Source organism: Calonectris borealis, chromosome 8, assembly GCF_964195595.1.
Source record: "Calonectris borealis chromosome 8, bCalBor7.hap1.2, whole genome shotgun sequence".
NCBI lineage: Eukaryota > Metazoa > Chordata > Aves > Procellariiformes > Procellariidae > Calonectris > Calonectris borealis.
Genome location: NC_134319.1, coordinates 18,837,823 through 18,856,649, shown reverse-complemented (window position 1 = coordinate 18,856,649; position 18,827 = coordinate 18,837,823). Strand labels below are relative to the sequence as shown.

Here is an 18,827-nt window from a genome sequence, read left to right as displayed (position 1 = left end):
TTCAAAAACTATCTCTAATATTAACTTAATTTTCCAAATTTACCTTTTTCAGTCAGAACAGGTAGGAACTTCATAGAATTTATATCCTAAAATTAGGCTTCCAACCACTAAAACAGTGATTGTAGGTTATTGAAGTGTTTATTGTATTTATGATTATTTTGTTTGCAAAGAAACTCTGTATTCTTACACGTGTTCTTAGGAACCTTCACCAAAGACACTAGATTCTGTGTTCCCCTGTGGTAATTGGTGGGGAGGAGAGAGAAGGGAGTATTTTTTCCAAAAGTTTTTTTTTGTTGTCACTATAAGTTGGCTTGGTATTAGAAACGGTATTTTCAACAGAGGACAGCCTTTGCCTGAAAAGTTCCAATGTAAATAACTTTTTTTCTTCACACAGAAGTGCTGCTTTTTGTTGTTTTAATACCGTAGCTGTTATGAGTATATCTTCTGTGAGAAGGTCTTGATTGTATGTGCTATCACAGGGAGTGGGAAGTGACAGTTCTGCAGCTGGCTTCTCCCAGCTCTCTCCCACAGTGAAATGGGTACTCTATCCTCTTCTGCTTCCTTTTTTTAAATATATATATTGACATGGGTGAAATCACCTAATCTTTTCTGTTCTTGAGCAACACTTAAAAACTGAGAACCTGTGGCATGTAATGAAAATAACTGCATTGTATAGAAATTATAATGAATGTTACAACTCTGAGGTTACTTCAAAAATGGTTTTTCATTTTCTGGGAAGTTGAGAACAAAATACCAGTTAGTGCCCCCTACTCAGGTACTTATGAACAAAAAAAAAAAATGTTATGGCAGTTTTCTTCTGGGGAAAAAGGGGGAAGATAAGTTGGGGAGGACATGTGATGGTGAATTAACCTAGATAAGCTGCGATGAAAAAATTCAGAGGCTTTGCAGCAATTACAGAATGGGAAGGAGTAGAGTTTCCATGTCTGGTACGCAAACTGAACTGAAATGCTGATGAAACTGAGGTGGAAAGGTTGCTTGTGTGGTACATAAACCAAAGACGACTGTAGATACTGTCTGTTGTATATTCTTTCTACATCTTTGTTTTGTAGAAACCTCTGAAGGTTTGTTTTGTCTGACTTGTTTTCTTGTAAGTGCTTTGGGATAGCGATTGTCTTTTTCTGTGTCCTTATAAAGCCTTGAATGTGTTGGACGATAGTAACACGTGTTGTGATGAGAAGTGGTAGACTTGCTGATTAGCTGCTTTAGCATGGATTCTCACAGACCTTTCCTTTTGATAGTGTTTTGAAGTAAGGTAGGTAAATCACTAGTTTTTGGTGCCATGTTTCTGTAAACGACAAGCCCTTGTTCCCAGACTTTCTAGGTGGTGAGACTTACTGGCTAAGTTCACCGTGATTCTCACTGCTATACATGTGGCAGAAAGTGCTGGTGGATGAGAGAGAGGTCCAAGTTCCTTTCCTGGCGTGTGTGAGGTTTGGAGAGGAAGAGGAACAGCTTGTCCAGAGAAAAATTGTTACCCAGGTCTACCTCTCTACTATGATTGTAAGACTGCTGTTGCTTTTCACAATTTTACCAGCAGTAATGTGCATTTACAGGCATAACGTGTTTCTGCACAAGGGAGAGAACCAAAAATAGAAATGATACTTGGGACAAACCATTCAGGTTTCTATATGAGTGAAGTGTCACACAATTTCTAAAAATATTATACAGGTACTATGATATTTTATTTTTAGAAATGTCTTTTAGGCACTAAAAACAACAATTTGGGAATTTGCTTTCCATTTTTCAGTCCAGGTGAAGTTCTAGCAGAGGCAAGCAGAGAAGGTGATGTGCAAGAGGTATTCTAGCAAGGATTTATGTCAAAAACAAACAAACAACAAAATTGCAATGTTATAGTTGGAGGGTTTTTTTTTGTAATCATTGCAGGAGTTTTGTGTGTGTGTGTGCACACAGTTTATGTGTGTTCCTTTGCCTATCTATCCAGATAGATCTTTGTAAATATTTATATAGAGACAAAGAATTAAAATCTTTTTTATTGTTTTCCAATGTAAGAGTATTGTGTTATGGAACAAGATACAAAGTTCTAAATTAAGGCTATATTTAGGGTAATGTACTGACATTTAGTAAATTTGTGAAGACATCCAGGTTTTGTAGTCCCTTCAGAAGTCCCGCAATGTCCATTAAGGAATTAGAGAGGTGGGTTTATACTTTTGCATAAATAGTATTGCCGTATCCCAGCAGAACATTTTTTCATGTCATTTGGAACGTTAATGGTGAGTTGGTTTTTTTTGTCTGTTAAGCCATTTAGAAAAGATTGGGTTTGTTTGACTTGTGCAAAATGATCATTTTGATGTTTAGGATGTTGGGTGCTGTTTTAAATGAAGTTCTATTTAATGTATTTCAAATTGCTTGGCTTTAGGTCCACCTAGTAAGCTGGTCCTGAAGCATGCTGATGCATACTATTTTCAAAGGATGTAAATATAAAGGAGGGAGGATTAATTAGTGATCCCTTGTGTTGTGGTTTCCATGATCTTCTTAAAACAAAGCCACCTTCCAACTTAGTAATATTAATACTAGGACCCAAGGTGATTTTGTTCAAAGTAATCTCTCTGTGACTTCATTTTCATTCCGCCAAACAGTTCTACCTTAACTTTTCTTTCATTTTTTTAAATCATCTTCTGGGATGCCATTTTCAGCCAGAGAAAGTGCACTGGTTTTTACATTCTTGAGGCTTTCCTTTTTCTTCATGTTCTCTGCTGTAGATTCATGAGCATTTCTTCCTGACCTTAAAGGAGATTTTAGCATTCAGAAATGAAAACCAAAGCTGTACAATGTTAATCAACAGCTTATTTGAAAGAACACAAAAATATTAAAGTGTTACTTTTTGTTAACAATACCTTTCTATTCAGAGTTTACACTTTGTTTTTAATAGGACAACCCTGTTAGTGTAAAAAACCTGACCAAACAAAAAACCACCCCAAAACCACGTCGCCTTTTCTTCAGTACAAATCTGAGTGTTTTATGACTGCCTATACCTCATAAAAATTAAAGATGCAAATATCACATTCTTTTCCTCTAAATATTGTAAATTCCCAGCAGTTTTCTGATAAGCTTACATATAGTTAAGGAATAGGTTTGGTTAGGGTATTCTGAGGCCTAATTTTGGAGAAATTGGCCTGTTCTGTGCTATAACTTCCTTTGTTCTCTGAATTTTCTTTAGTTTTGTGAATCTGGGGATAAAGACAAATTATTTCTTAAATTAAATTTGTAGTAATACCTTATGTATTTCTGTACTTTTAACAGAGTTCTGGAGAGTAGTTCATGGCTCTTATTTTCTCTGAAGCTGTTTAAAGTTGATTAAGTAGGAATTGAGTAAGTTCTGAGCATTTTTATCAGAATTGCTCTAATTAAGTATGCTTCTATATGTTGTCCATGAACTTAAGGAGAAGTTCCTCTTTCTCCTTTAATCCATTTAAATGAGAAGATTTCACATTCGTGGATATTCTGTAAGCATTTAGTGTTGATTATAGTTTCTTCAATGTTCCAGCTGAAAGCAAACATGAAATACTGGAGCTAACCTTGAAAATTTAACTTGTATGTTTACAAAATTCCCAGTAATGAGCTAAGATAGTAGCTCTGGGGCCAGTCAGCGGGCAAATAGTCAACCCTATTTAAGGGCCTAAAAGTAGGCACAGAACCTCTATTGACTTAGGTGACTAAGTTTTTGGGACATGTTAGTCAATATCTATGTGAATTTATGAAGCCTTTGCAGGAGGTATTCTGGTGGTTGTTTTGTTTTAACTGCGGGTATCCAAGACAATGGCAAAGTTTCCTTTATCCTAGGTGCTCACTTTCATTTGTTTTAGGAAGCTTTGTTGTTAGTGCAAATAACATAAGCTGTTTACTTGCTAGAAGAAAATATTTCTGTCTCAGGGTTATGTGCTTTTTAAGGTGCGAGGGAGACATGGGAAACATACAGGTTTCTTTGCCTCAGTTAAAAAATTGTCATTTGTGTCTATATTCTGAAATGGAGTCATTATGTGAATGGCTTGTGCCAACTGCATGTATATTTATTTTATACTCTTGATTTTATACAACCTTAGCCCATGCAGATCCAGTTCTTTTGCACTATCCCTGTAATCCAATGTAAGGCATATGAAACAGGCTTAGAGTTATGTCTTATCTCTTCTGTTTCTTGGGCTACTTTTGAAAGTTTGGTTGGGAAATCTTTTTTGGTCAGGAAAATTGACAAATCAGGTGTATACTTTTTTAGTCCCAACCAGATTAGGTGCCAAAGGACAGCCAATGGGCTGAGTATGCACAGGTGAGGATAACCAACGTGGCATGCTTTTTGCTGTTGTCTTTTATGAAAATCTTACAACTTCTTGGGGGGTGTACCGGAAGGATGCTTTCCTGTAGCCACAACAGGGGTATTCACTGCTGTAATTCATCATATGATGGAGACATTGGCACTTTTATCATGAGATCAGTATTTCATATGTGTAGCAGTGTATGTCACATGACCAAAATGGTGGCGATGAAGTAGCCAAACACATGTGATGTAATGGGTTTTCTGTTTTGTGGTGTGGCAGGTATGTTGTGATCCTTAAATATGTTTGTTAGAACCTGTATGCCTTGCCTCAGTTTATTGATTGTGTGCCATTATAGCTAGCTAGTGGAAACTAGGCTGGAAGATACCTATTTGCAGATGTGACAAGGCAGTAAAATACACTATACTTCACTATGTGTATGCAAATGAATGGGGGTAAGTCTTTGCATGAAACACTGCATGCTTACACCTGAAATCCCAGATATCTTATTACTAAAAAAATACATGTTGGAAGGACTGTGTTTGTCCGTTGGCTGTCACGTGTTTGGAAGAATTAATTCAAATAGTAAAAGAATCAAAGAGAGAAAGCTTTTGTCCGATTGATGTAGCAAAAGGAAGTGAACGGTGGAACAAAGTCCACAAGCATTTAAAGGATTCAAGTTTGAAAAGAGGAGGATTAATGAAGCCCTAACCTTGAAGTGAAGCCTGCCTAGGATCTGCTATACCTTCTTGCAATCTGGCATGGAGACTCCACAGAAGTTTATTAAACAGTGTAGAAATTAGGCTTCAAGGTGCTGCATAACTTGGGTAGAGAGATCTTGGGATACATCTTGACAATACCTGCTTCATAGCAAAATGCTTTTCATAGACTAATTTTTGAGCAAAGGCTTAGTAACTTTACAAAACACTTGGAAATTATACTATAGGAAACAGTCCTGTATGGTGATTAATTAAATGTGTTAGTAATAAAACCTATGGACACTGTCTGATTGAACACAGGGCCCATGAATAGGAGCTTGCTAGTGAGACATGGATGTTGTGTCAGAGCTGATCTGTGGTTGTGGTGCTGGTGATGTGTGGCTGGTACGATGGAGTGTTCAAAATGGTAACTGGTGGTCTCGAACTACATTTCAAAGAGGTGTATGGAGGTATTTGCCCCAGTGTGCTTGCCAGGTGTGATAGTATAACCTGGGTTGTAAGATGTGGGTTGTTCCTATTTAAAAAAAAAAAAAAAAAAAAAAAAAAAGACCTGATGCAGCTATCTAGCATAAAGATCTAAAAATAAAACACAATTGGTTTAATTATGTCACATTGCTACAGCTTATCCTATTTATGTAGGTGATAGACAATGTTGGAAGCATAAAGTGCCACCAAACCAAGAGTGAACACTGAGTAGCTCAGTGAGGAGTGGATTTTTACTTATTTTAAAAACCATTTTCAATAGCTATTAAGGTGATAGCGTTGACAGCGTAGTCTTAACTTTACTCCTTCACCAAAACCAATCCTCTGTCATCAAAAAGCAGGCTCCTGCAAAATGAAGGAAAGGCTTTACATTACTGGTTATTTATACGTGACTCCCCAAAGTGATCTTTCATAGATTATAAGTAATAGCATGTATACGAAACCAATTAGAAAGCAAAGTATTTTGTAGCTTCACTTCAAATGTGATAAGCAGTAGTTGAATCCTATTGTATAAAATATATGTATATTTTATTTGGGCAAAACTATTGCAGGAAGAATGCCGGTACTGGAATTTATATTTTTAAGTGATTATTTTATACGGTTATTTTCTTCGTACTGGAACATTTGTTGTAGTGACAGCTTAGTCCTCTGATAAGCACGCTAATACTCCGGAGTGTCTACTCTGTCCTCTGCTGGAGATTACTGTCATAGGGATATCAGAATAAAATCGCAGCCACACCAATTCAGAGTTCAGCATAAACCTACCTTCATTTTAAGCTTAAGCCCCTACATATGAGCTATTTGTTACTAGTTTGTAAGCACAGGTTTACAGATACTTATGGAAGTCTAAGTGTGCATGAAATCTCTAGGAAATTTTTGTTGGATTTTACATTTTCACATGCATAGAAAATATACTTTCTCTGAGGCTGTGAACAGGAGATTCCCTTTCCTACCGTGGTCTACAGGAATTGTCAGAAATGCTGTCTAGGCAGACAACAGCAGGCATTAGAGCTCGTGATCCCAGCATAGCTACCCGTTCAACTGAAACAAACTTGTGAGGAACTGAGTTTGGACTTAGGATCCTGTTTTGTAGGGGATACTTATGCACTAATACCAGTTAGCTATTTCCTCCCAGTGCTCTTAAGAATGGTTATGTATTTCACTTTCTTATTAGTGCCCTCCCACCACTGCTTTCTTTCACTGTCATGAAACTGTCAAGAAAGGGAGATTTTTTTAAATAAAGAAGTGAAAATAGTATCATTTATCACTAATTTTGAGCTGTAGGATTTTAGGTTCAATCTTTTTTAAAAACTGCATTGAAGTCTTAAGAAAGCCAGGAAAGTATTTTAGGTGTTGTCATTTTTAAGACTGCAGAAATGTAGGGGAGTTGGAAATGAATGTGTACGCTAGTTTTGTCTTAAAATGGTTTTCTAAATACAGAAAATTCAGAGAGATGTCAGTCTACTAAGAAATTGGTTTTGGCTACAGCCAAAATTTTGTAATTGCTTTGATTTTGTAATCTGTGACCTGAGAAGGGGTTTTCTGTGGCTGCTCTCAGTGTAATGACTGAGGCTTTAAGCCTGCTACCTGGTCATCTTGTCTTGAGCTGTGTTCTTAGAGCCTGCAGGTTAAAATAATGAATTGCATCGCTGTTCTTCTTTTCCAGTGTCCTGCAAACTGTTTAGTCTCCTAATTGTAGACTTTTTTTTAAAAAGTGGACTGCCATACTGTTGTATTTTCATTAGCGTAAACTGAAATTGTGTCGAATCCAGCATTAGAGAATACTGTTAGGTAAGTACATCACACTGAAGAAGACAGTCTAGAGGGAGGTGTCTGAAATATGTAGCCAGAGAGAAAACTGCTGAGCAGTTTGCCGCCTTTGGGTTTAAACAGAGATTGCAGTAAGGACTGTTGGCTTTGGAACAGTGTTAAAGCTGAAAAGAAAATGGCTACCAGAAATCATTGTTGCTACAGTAACAACATGGCTTGACTATTAATGTGCTGCTTTAACTACTATTAGAAATGTTGTGTGAGATACTGCTTCTAGGTAAAAGTGTCCTTAATGGGAACAGAGATTTAAATCTATTTAGATATTAATGGATATCATCAGGCTTCTTGTTTTAGAATACCAATCTATTTATTGGAAAAACTAATTTTTAGTAAATATTTTTAAAACCTAATTACTGGTTTTTCTACCCAAAAAAATTGCTTAATGATTTTAAATTGTATTAATAAACATAATGTCCTTATAAAACAACTTGCAGAAAAAAAAACAGTACAGAGTGATCTCTTATGGTAATAATTAAAAAAAACCCAAACCCTGATACTATTTCACAAAGTATGTGGTATCTGGTAACATAATTCTGGCTTTCAGAAATTAAGCCCTTAATGGTTTTTTTCATACAGCAAAGCTTTTGTTTAACATATTTTTATATTTTGAGTTCAAAATAAAAAAAATACGGCCAACCTAAGTCCTGTTTGAAGATTTATAAATAAGGATCAGATTCTAGAGTAGAATCTACTCAGGGATCTGCATTGTATTTTATTTCATAAGGACGTAAGTGTATGTTTTGTGGAGTAAACTTTTTGCATTTTTTTTTTTATTAATAGGGAAGAGTGCAGTTATGTTCAAGAATTTCAGAGGTGTGTAATGCAGTACGTCAGGAAAGGGATATATGACGTACAGTGAATGTGTGAAGATTAATTGATGCTTTTCTCTGTGTGTCAGGATTCCACAGGTGGCAGACTTGATGGCAGGTACGGACTGACAATAAACTCTGTCTGCTCTTCATCACAGTCCCGTATGTGTGATGTGTCCTGTATACCTATAGCAGATGCCGTTTTTCTGTAGTTCTTTCGTTTTTTGGGGGGTTTTGGTGAACTTCACTGTCAGACTTCCCAACTGAAAAGGCACTGGATTCATTCAGCAGAGATGGAGCTGATGAAGTATTCTCTATTCAGGGAACTTACAAAAGATCATTCAGTGGTCATTGGCAAAAATTAAGAAGGCCTTTACTTAAAGTATGCATCTAAAATATACGGTTGCCTATGACTTGGAATGCAAGTATCTGTACTTAAACATGGTATTTCTGAAGTAGCACACATGCTTTATTTACTTTGATTGTACATATGTATTATTTTTATTGTACAATCTTATTTCACATGTTTCTTCAGTATCTTGTACGAAACCTTCTGACTGATTTCAGTGGAATCCTGCCTCATTTACAAGCATATATGCCAGATGCATAAAATGCAACTTTCAAGTGTAGAAGAATGCATAGTATGTAAAGACAGTCATTTGGACAATAGAATGTTGCTGCTTGGTAGTACACAAAAGAGGATGCATTAATTTGATATACACAACCTTAACTTGAACTTTTTCTATTCTTATGCTTAGCTTTGCCTCCTTCATGTTTTTATTAAAATTATGTGGGTTTTGTAGAAAGGAGAGGATGACGCTACAAATGTCTAACACCACTGTATAGTTTGGTGTTTTAAAAATGAACCTTGAAATGTAACAGGCTGTTTTCTTAAAACGAGCACATGGAAGGTGCTGCCTCAGATGTTTCTAAAATCTTTTTTTTTTTTTTTTTAAAGATACAAAATGCATGTTTTTGAATTAAGGCTGTTGGTTCCTTAGAAAAGCCTTCAGTGAAGAAGCTTTCTGGTTTGGATTTCCAATTACTTAGTTTCAGCTGAGAAACTGGGTGTGTAAACTTGGATTAGAAATTTGTAACAAACCATAATCAGTTTCTAGGAGGTGGGGAAGATCTCGTGTAACTCTGTTTTCTGGAGTGCATTCGTGCAGTGCTTATAGTCAGAGGGTATGTCACTGTATTTTGGGGTGCTGTATGTAAAGCTTATGTGATGATATGGTGAAGGAATATATAGTAATTCAGACTGGAGGAGAGAGTGATTCCGTAGCTGAAGGGTAGTAGCAGTTCCTGCACAGGTAATGTATTGATGAGACTTTGCTGACAGCATAATGAAAGGGGAAGTGTTCGATATCAAGGATGATGCTGAGGTTATGTACAGTGCCATTTGTAGTTTGGAGTGGAATGGAGAGATGATGTCATTCTGTGCTTTAAGCTTTTCCTATTTGGGAGAAGCTGTTATGTTTAAGGTATATAAAAGCAGCAAATGAAGAGCTAGTTCATGTGGTCAAGATAAATAGGCTGAAGGGTGACTGAAAAAGTCCAGGTGTTTATTATGCAAGTGGTATGTTGATCTGTAGCTTAAACTGGTAGGGAAATGATAAAGAAAGAAGGCGAATTATTTCTCTGCAGCTTATTGCTTATGTTAGCATAATTCTCATCGTGAAGAATGCCATTCGATTTAGTTGGATATTGATGGACTGTAAACTTATTTATTAAATATCAATGATACTTAGAATGTTACAACTAATCTTAGCTGACGGGGAAACCCTTTGATAAGTAACCTTCAGAAACAATATGTTAATATTGTCTCTTAAGGCCTTGAAGTTCTAAATGTTTGCAGAACTCCATCTTTAAACTGATGCTTCGGCTTAGTGCTTTTATAATGCTTTCATTTGTATGTTGATTGTTACATATTTGGTTACTGGATAATCTATGCTCACAGTAAACAGCTCTTAAATTATGTTTGTTTCCCCTTGCTTCTCTGTAGACATCTTTCCATCTTTATTGTGTGCCTATTGTGTACATCTTTAAATGCCTACTTCTTTATCTGTTTAGTGATGAAGAGGAAAAGTAACCTTTTTGACCAATATATGTTTTATTAGTCCAAACCCCAGTCTACCTAGAATATTTTCCCCTTTGATAGCTTTTCCATTTTTTTATTTACGTAATACAGATTTTTGAAATAATAATGAAATTTGTTGTTTGACTTAATTGATGGTAAAAACGCAAGTTCTTTTTTTCCATTCAAGCTATTCTCTCTGACTACTTTTTTTCCCTACTGTGATACTCCTATTAATGTTGCATTTGTCTGCTTGTAATCTTCTTGTTTGGACTGAAACAGCTTCACAGTCTGAAGTATGATCAGTTGTGTTCATTTCCTATGCTGTCATACTTTTCCTTGAAGTGCTTCACCATCCCATACGGGGTGTTGTCAAAAAGCAAAACTTTCTCCGAGTAGAAAAATGAGAGATTTCAACACTTCCACCTGAAAGCCCTACCACAGCTTTGGGAACTGTGCATCTGGCTTTTACTGTGATGAATTGACAAAAGAAGAACTGTGACTTCTTTGAACTATTTTTCAGATAACTCTCAAAATCTAGCAGGAGATTCAAAATGCAGAAGGCAATCTTCTCCCTTGCAGTCCCTTGCTTGCTTGCTCTTGTTCAGTCACTGCAGATTCTTTGAAGTCAGAAGCATCTCCAGTAAAAGGACTTAAATTTTGTCTCTTCATGTTGCGAAGTGTTAAGTTTTTGCTTAATTTGACTTCTGGGTAATTCAAGCTTCAGTAGGGTACCTGCACTTAAATATCACTTTACATTAACTATTGTAGGAAGAGTGATTGTTATTTTTCCTTTGCAAATTAATTTTGGTAAATTTGATTGTGGCATTTATAATTCAGTTGGTTAAACTAAGGTTGGAACAGCATAGATTGAGAGAAGTTTTACAAATTCTCAAAGGGAATTAATTTTGGGATTTTAGGAAACCTCATGTTTAAATTGGAGTGATTATTTAAATTAATCTACACTGAATGTTAGTTCTAAATATTTGCGGGTGCTGAATGTAGATTAAGTTATTTTTATACTTTTTAATAGAAATCAAAGAGCATCAAAGCTCCTTGTGCAAACAGAAAGCAGGAAACTACATTTTGTACAGACAAGGCCATTGTTGACTAGTTGTTGGGAAAATGGCAGTATAGGCTTGTGTTTAAAGAGCTTTTCAGCTGTATTAACTGATTTAGGAGACTATTGTCAGCTAAGTTTTTGCTTTTTCAGTCCTCTTCTGAAATTACTTTATCCTTGGTAGTTGTGTGTACAATTTTAGCTGGAGCTTCTTCTGGGCTTCTTGTAATAGCCTTTTCTTAGGGTAATCTCTGTTTTCTACTGACTGCTTTTTCCTGCATTGATTCTTACGATTATTAGATTTCTGTAAGATTGTGGACGTTTTCCAGAGCTGCATCAGATACTAGGAGGAAATTTCTCCCCACCCCCGGCTTTTGAATTTAGCAGATTTTAATGCTGGGACAGCAGTATCCTAATAAATGTAAATGCCACTCTCAACCAGCTAATCACATTTTGTGAGTCCCAGAAAGTACTTGAAGTCAAGACTATAGTTGCAAGCCTTTTGCTGTGATTTTATGTTAAGCTGGTGAAATGGACTGTTTAGCCACAGCTTATACCAACAAAAGTAGTTCATATAGTATAGTTTATTCTAGCCTTTGTTTCTTCTTCTTTCCTTTCCCCACAAACGTAATTAGCTATGGGGGCAAAAGCTGGTTTTGTATTATGTTATAACTCTCTTTAAAAAAACAAACAACAACAAAAAAACATAACCAAACAAAAAACCTCACCAAAAAACCTCTATGAATTACATTCCTGACTGCAGCCATTCCAGGAGAAGCTGGTGGTTGAAGATGGTTAAGTGTGTTTTCCCAGATAGATGTAGAAATGTCGGTTATCACAGATCTGTCAGGAAATAAAGGCTAAATAGTAGATAAATAGATCAAAACTCTTGACAGGATTACTGCAAATTTTATTTACTCATTGTACTCCTTTGCATTTTAGTGTTTCTCAAACTTTTTTCCCAGAGAGGGGCATGTTACAGGAAATATTTCATTATAGCAAACAGGGCCCTAATAACGTAAATAGAAAGTCAATAAAAGTAAATTGAGTCTTGACATAAGATCCAGCTCTAATGACAAGAGGAGTAGCTAGGTAACTTGTTTACTTGGCAAAGCAGTATTATGGAAGCTTTTGTAGCTGTTCTCTGAAACCAGAAAGATTAAACATTTTAACTAGTCTAGTGTAATTATCTGTAACAATTATTTTACAGCCTGTATATACAGCCTTTTAAATTATTCCTCAAATGCTTTTTGAGAATCTCTTTGTGTGTCTCTGTAGCTCAGATACACTTGAGGGGTTGTACTTCTGTCTCTGAGCAATACCCACAGGTAAGACTTTGTCATTGCACACAGGCTGGAGAACTTCTTGTGCCTACTTTGTCCTTTTTTGTGTGTTGCATGAAAAGAAGTATCACTGGTATGCTGCTTTTTTGTTTTGTCATTGGGCAAGGTGATTGATCATTGCTAGCACTGTTTATTGATCAATGAGAAATGCTTGTGCTTTTCAGCACTTTCAGTCCATTTGTGTTTCTTTAGTATCACTGGGGGTACATGTGAGATATCTCCCATCTCCACCATTGCAGTTTTCTTCCACTTCCTGTTCTCTGCCCTTATCAGAACAGGCAGCTGCTTATCCGTCATCAGAAGCCTCACCATTTTACAGCGGTCCTTGTACCTGCTGTGGGCCCCTTTTCACTCTTTGAATGGCGAGGCCTCAAGGTGAATGCTCTGTAACTACATTTCTTACCTGCTTCTGAGTCCCTTTTGATGCTGTCTTTATTACCTGGTGAGCGTGAGTGGCTTTCATTCTCACTTCCTTTCCTGGTAATGAGAATTAAGACAGGAAAATCAGAGCCAAAGCATTTGTGATTTTGAAATCTTTGCCTTTCCCTAAGGAGACTTGGAGAACTCTCTCTCTTGGATCTGCTGGTAAAGAATTTCAGGTGCTCAGTTATTCCAAATATCAACACCCTTAAAATGAAAAGTAGGTATTAGACTTTGATTGTTTGTTCTGGAGTGAGAGGAATCTTCCTTGACAGCAGAAGGACCTTTGAGAGGTGAGTGTTGGTTAAGTACTGTAGGTTGGGTCACTTTAAACAGTGAGTCTCAATGCTATCAATAGTCTGGGCTAGAATCTGGTGCTCGCTGTGGATTGCATTGCCTTCATCAAGATGTTTGCATGCCACTGCATGTACTGTCTCCCATTGGGTGGAGCTTTGAACACCAGTGGGTTTGAAATCCCAAAAAGAGGAGTTAATTCTGCAGGGCCCTTTGAAGTTTGTAACAGGGCTGCAGTGGCCAGCCCTTTGGTCCTTCAGCAGTTTGCTTGCTGATGATGTATTTGTGAAACTTCTGTCACCTTTCCTTCAGCTGGACAATATCCAAACTATGATGGCCCATCTTCTCTATTCCCTTCACTTTCCCTCTGTGCCTCAGAGTAACCTCAAATTTATTCCCAAAGTGGTCTGTGAGCTCCCTGTGAACCAGAGAATACTTACATTCAAGAGTACTCACATTTAAGTTTTCTCCAACGAGCATGTTCAATAAGTACAGGAGTACGTGCCCTCCAGATAGGCAGTGTAGGGTACAACTTCCAATTTTATGTCAGCAGAGTAAATTGATTGGTCCGAAGTAAGGTGTTTCCATGAAGAAGCTGTTATAGTGTTACAGGTTGTATGACAGCCTGCTGTATTATTACAGTGATCTACAGTTGTCTGGGCTCAATCCTTTGATGCAAAGATTCTGTCTGCACTTGAATCACAAACCATGAAATCTACGTTGAGAACAGTTACTGCTGATGTTTAGCTAATTGCAATGTTCAGAAGATATGAGAATTGCTACAATGGTGTTGCGAAATCATTTTGCACGGGGGCAGAGTCATTGATGTAGTTCTTATTTGCAGTAAGAGAAGTGTTATACTGGCATTGACTCTGCCCAGCCAAAGTGCACAGGATTACTGAGATGTCTGGTTTAGTGCTGATCTTAGTGTTTGATAATGTAAAGCCTGCATAGACCTTTTTTCTCATTTTTTGAAAAGTGTTTTGGCTCTTTATACATGCAGGGTGTATTTTGTGGGCTTTTTTAACTGTACCTTTACGTTTACCTTCTGTAACATACAGTAGGGCTCCACTGCTGCTTGAAAATAACACTTTTGCTTCTCTAGGCACATAAATATAACTCTAAAACCTGACTAAAGAATTTAATTTTTTCTATAATACAACTTATTTGAGAAATGAGCATATCTCTTGAATAACATTAATGCATAAATGCTACAGTTTAATGTGATAATTAGGAAATGAACCTGGGGCTAGGGAAAGGAGCTTGGAGACTTGTCTTCTGTTGCTTTGTATTGCCCAGCAAGACTTTTTTGAAAGGTCTGTGTTTCTTTACTCTCTGTCTTTGTAATTTAGGCAGGTGGCTTTGAGACAGTTACAGGCTGAGTGGGGAACTCAGAATCAAAAAGCTGTGTGTAAACAAATTGAGGGGAGGAATCTTAGGCCATATATGGGGATAGTATCTCTTTCAGAGTTAATTCTGGTGTTGGATACATTAGTTTAGTCTAGATATGAATAACCCTCTCTGTAAAGCTGTATGCTAGTTGGTGTGTCGTCATTAGAAGTAGACCCCGTTCTGTAGAGATGCTGTACCCAAATCCATTCTTGGTTTTGTGGAGCTTCAGTGACTTTCAGAGTCTCTTCCAAATGTTGTATAGTCTGATACCTCCAACTAGGAAGTGAAAAATTTCCATGTATAGTTAGTTCTGTTAAAGATCCATGAGCAAAACTGAAAACAGAGCATTTAATCTGAGATTAATCAGCCTTCATGAAGGCAAAGTAAGTTATGATTTTAAAATGGGCCAGCTAGCCTTAAAATAATAAATACAACTTTCCTAGGAAAGGTGAGGAATTAGTGAGACCCAGGCTTAAAACCCTCTAACACTTAATCTCAGATATGTTGATTGTTTTTGCTAAAAAGATTAAAAGAAAAAAAAGCTTTCGTTTGTAACCATTTTCTTTCTGTGCTTCATTCCGCGTTCAGGGAACTTAAGATAGCTGACTTTGAAGGCACTAGCAGAAAATACAACAGAGCTTTTCTTGCCATGTGTCTTTTTTCCCCTGTTCTGCCCATTTAGTTTAATAGTGTGTGTATATTTGATACGATTTCTTGGTGTATTTTTTAATTAAAGTACCAACATCTATGTTATTTGAAAATCACGTGTATTTGAGAGAAGACCACTTGAATTTTGATATTTCTACCCTGAGACAAAACTGATAGAATACATTTGTAGCTGTGAATTTCTTATCTCTGTGCTTTGCCTGTCTTGTCTGATAGTCTAGAACACAGAGAGAAAACAATGACAGCTGTATAGTAAGTTCTTGTTTTATTTTGCAGGTTTGCTTTAATGTGGAAGTGGATCTCATAGCTTAATGCAAATCAAACAAACAAAGGTGAGAAGTTGTTTTGTTTTGATTTTTGGGTTTGGGGTTTTATTTTTTTTTGTTTTTTTTTTTTTTCCAAATTCCTTGGATCCCTTAGCATATACTGCTAAACACTCAGAAAAAGTGGCCAGTGAAAATTGTATTGAAACTTGTATCTTGATTGCTGTAATTTATGGACATGGTATTACCTCAATGATACCAAAATAGGAACAAAACCCTAGCATTTAAGATTATGATGATAATATTGCTTTTCTTCCGTAAACTATTATAGTCAAAAAGCTATCATGGCATTCTGCTAGCTGTTGAGAGCAAAAATTATGAGTACTTCAACTTAATTTCATCTTCTGCATATTGCCCATCTGGTTTCAAAGTACTGGAAGTGTACTTTGCATTGTCAAAGCAGCATGTTAAACTTGCACTTATTCTATTAATAAATAACTGTGTGGGAAATTTGACCAGCTACCAGAATAGCATTTCAAATTTTTAATAATGAAATTCTGTTGGGGTTTTTTTTCCCTTCCCTGTCCTCAGGAACCCTTTTGGGAGCTATTTGAAACATAAAGTATATGAAGATTTACTGCTGGTACTCATGAGCTGTAGAACTTAGGTATCCATTTGCAATTGCAAAGTGTCCGTCTAGGAGAAATTTTCTGTAACTTTGGCATTTCTCCCCCCCCCGCCTTATTTTGAGAAAAAGAATTTAGCTAAGCCCAGATTTTGTTTCTCTTCAAGTTACCTGATATTCTACTTCAGGAAGACTTTGAACTGTTAAATTAATCTCTTCTCCATTAAATTATGTGAAACATTTAACAAAGAGCAATTTGCTTTAATCTGTTTTAGTTTGATTCTTTCAAGAGTATCTGTAGGTAAGGCCCCACAGCTGGGTAAATTCTCTGCTGTGGAGACAGGGCACGATGGACTTAGGTACATAGGCTTCCGTAACAAACAAAAGCTGGCTTCTCAAGTTTCCTGCTTGCTGTTTGGCTAATATGTGTTCTTAGAATACAGCTGCTTGCGGTGACTTGATATTTTGAAGAGGTGAGGGGGAGATCCTGTTTGCTCAGATGAGCTTGTTCTTCATTTCTAATCTCCAATTAATATGAAGATTTAATTTAGCTTTAAAAATGTAGTATGTGCATTTTAAAATAGACATGACCTGCTTTGTTTGTATGTTCTGCTCTGCTAAGACTTTTAGAGCTACTGCTGTCAACTTTAAAATACTGATTATAGCGGAACGCTTTGTGGGAAGTTCAACATAACTGTTCTGTTCAGTGTTGTTCCTTTGTATAATGTATAACTGATTCAGGACTTAGGTTATGAATTGTCTTCTGAACTATGAACAATTAGAAGTAAGCTGTATTGCTGTTGTATGCATATACTTATGCATAGAGGAATGTTTACTTGCCTTAGCCTGACTTTGCAGGTTTCTAGAATGTGCTGCTTTGAGAAACGGAATAAATATAACTCTGCAAAAGGAAATACTTTTCTTTATCTGAGAATGAGTATAAAACAAGAATCGTGCTTAGGGAGGGACTTGAATTCACAGTAAGATTTAGATTGTTCCCTGTGCCTTCTAATGCTTTCAGTACTTAATGCTTACAGTTTATGTTTTGTCTCTTCTTAATTTATGTGTTATCTCATTACTGGTTTAAATACAGAAAATTAGCTGAAAAGTCTGTAATATATAAATAACTGAGTGTGTTCTTTAAGCATGAATTCTTCTGAATGAAACTTCACAAAGACCTTTCATCTTAATGGTGGTTAGCTGTGTATAATAGAAAAAAGCTGGTCTCTGAGGAGAAAGCCTGTTCTCTTGCATACATAAGAAGAGGACAGAAGAATGTGTACAAGAATACATGGAAACAGTGTAATGACGTTTGATCAGTATTGTTAATGCTTGGAGGAGATCTTGAGGTTCTGACAGTTCTGTGAAAATGACAACTGAATAGTCAGTAAATCAATGAAAATATTATGCATTATCAGGGAACAAAACAAAAACTAGAACAAAACAAAAAATAGATCTGGTTATACAAATTTGTGGTGTACCATAGATGCATTGCATTGCAATGTGTATTGCTTCTTGAGTACTAGTGTATTCCTGTGACTGAAAAACGACATAGCAGAGCTGAAGAGGGTTCAGAGGGGGGGCAACAAGGATGACTGAAAGACTTCATTTTGAAGAACAGCTTGCATTTCCCAACTGCCTCTGTCTTCTGTCTCCACTCAGGAGTGGAGTGTGTAGTGACTGCAGCATCTTGTAGACTTCTAGACAATGAACTTAACTCCCACAACTCAGTGCAGACTTGTCCTTTTGTGTAAGCTTATGTCACTTAAAGCAGTAGCTGAAAAAATTAATGATTTGCTCAAACATTTTTCTTGTACTCTTGACCAGAATGCATTTCCTAATGACTGATAGAAAACCTACAGAGAAAGCACACTTTGAGTAAAGGATTTCGGGTTTTTGTTTTTCTAATTGCAAATCATTCGTTTTCCTAACGCAAATATAAAAGGTATGATAGCCTGACTTTTGGAAATAAAAAAGAAAAATCTATTGCCAGTTAAAAACACACAGGTGTAAGATACTATTTACAAACAGTGAATGTACTTTATTGGGGTAACCATAGTCTTTGTTCTTAGGTTTTCTGACTTCCAGACTGCATCTTCTGAGCTCTATAGGAGGACCTATCTTGTTTTAAATATGGGGGAAAGTTAGGAGAAAGTAAACTTGGTCTCAATGTATTAACAGTATAATGGGTCACACTTCTGTGTAACAGGAAAGGTTACAGAAGGTAGATGCTTGTGCTGAATTTCCCTGTAACAGTGTGTAGAGTGAGGTCAGATTTTAAGCCTTTAAGATACCAGGCAAAACCAGACTTGCTTCCAGAAACCGTCTTGAATGTATTTAGTATTGCTTTACCTAAAAGTAGAGGATGTAATAAATGAGTAATACCACCACAGATGTTGAAGAAGGATAGGTTATATACAGAATTCTGCACAGGATAAATTTGAATATGTGGGATTTGTGTTGCTTTGGCTCAGACAGGAGTCTCAAACAATTTTCATCTTGTTCATATTATCCTGGTAATGTGAAGTTGAGTTTTCTGCTATTAAATCACTTATGG

General features: G+C 36.5%; 1 protein-coding gene across 11 annotated transcripts in view; it reads left to right on the top strand.

Moving 5' to 3' along the window:
- The window catches only part of ZNF644 (zinc finger protein 644), an 84,342-nt gene that overhangs the window by 35,157 nt on the left and 30,358 nt on the right, over nt 1-18,827 (top strand). For 9 of the 11 annotated variants that reach the window (XM_075156261.1, XM_075156263.1, XM_075156257.1 and 6 more), the window contains one exon: nt 15,659-15,714. The gene's annotated coding sequence lies outside the window, so the exon portion shown is untranslated. Of the gene's footprint in view, nt 1-6,738; nt 7,283-8,101; nt 8,249-15,658; nt 15,715-18,827 lie in introns of those variants that run through there. The other 2 variants (XM_075156259.1, XM_075156258.1) reach the window with 2 other exon arrangements.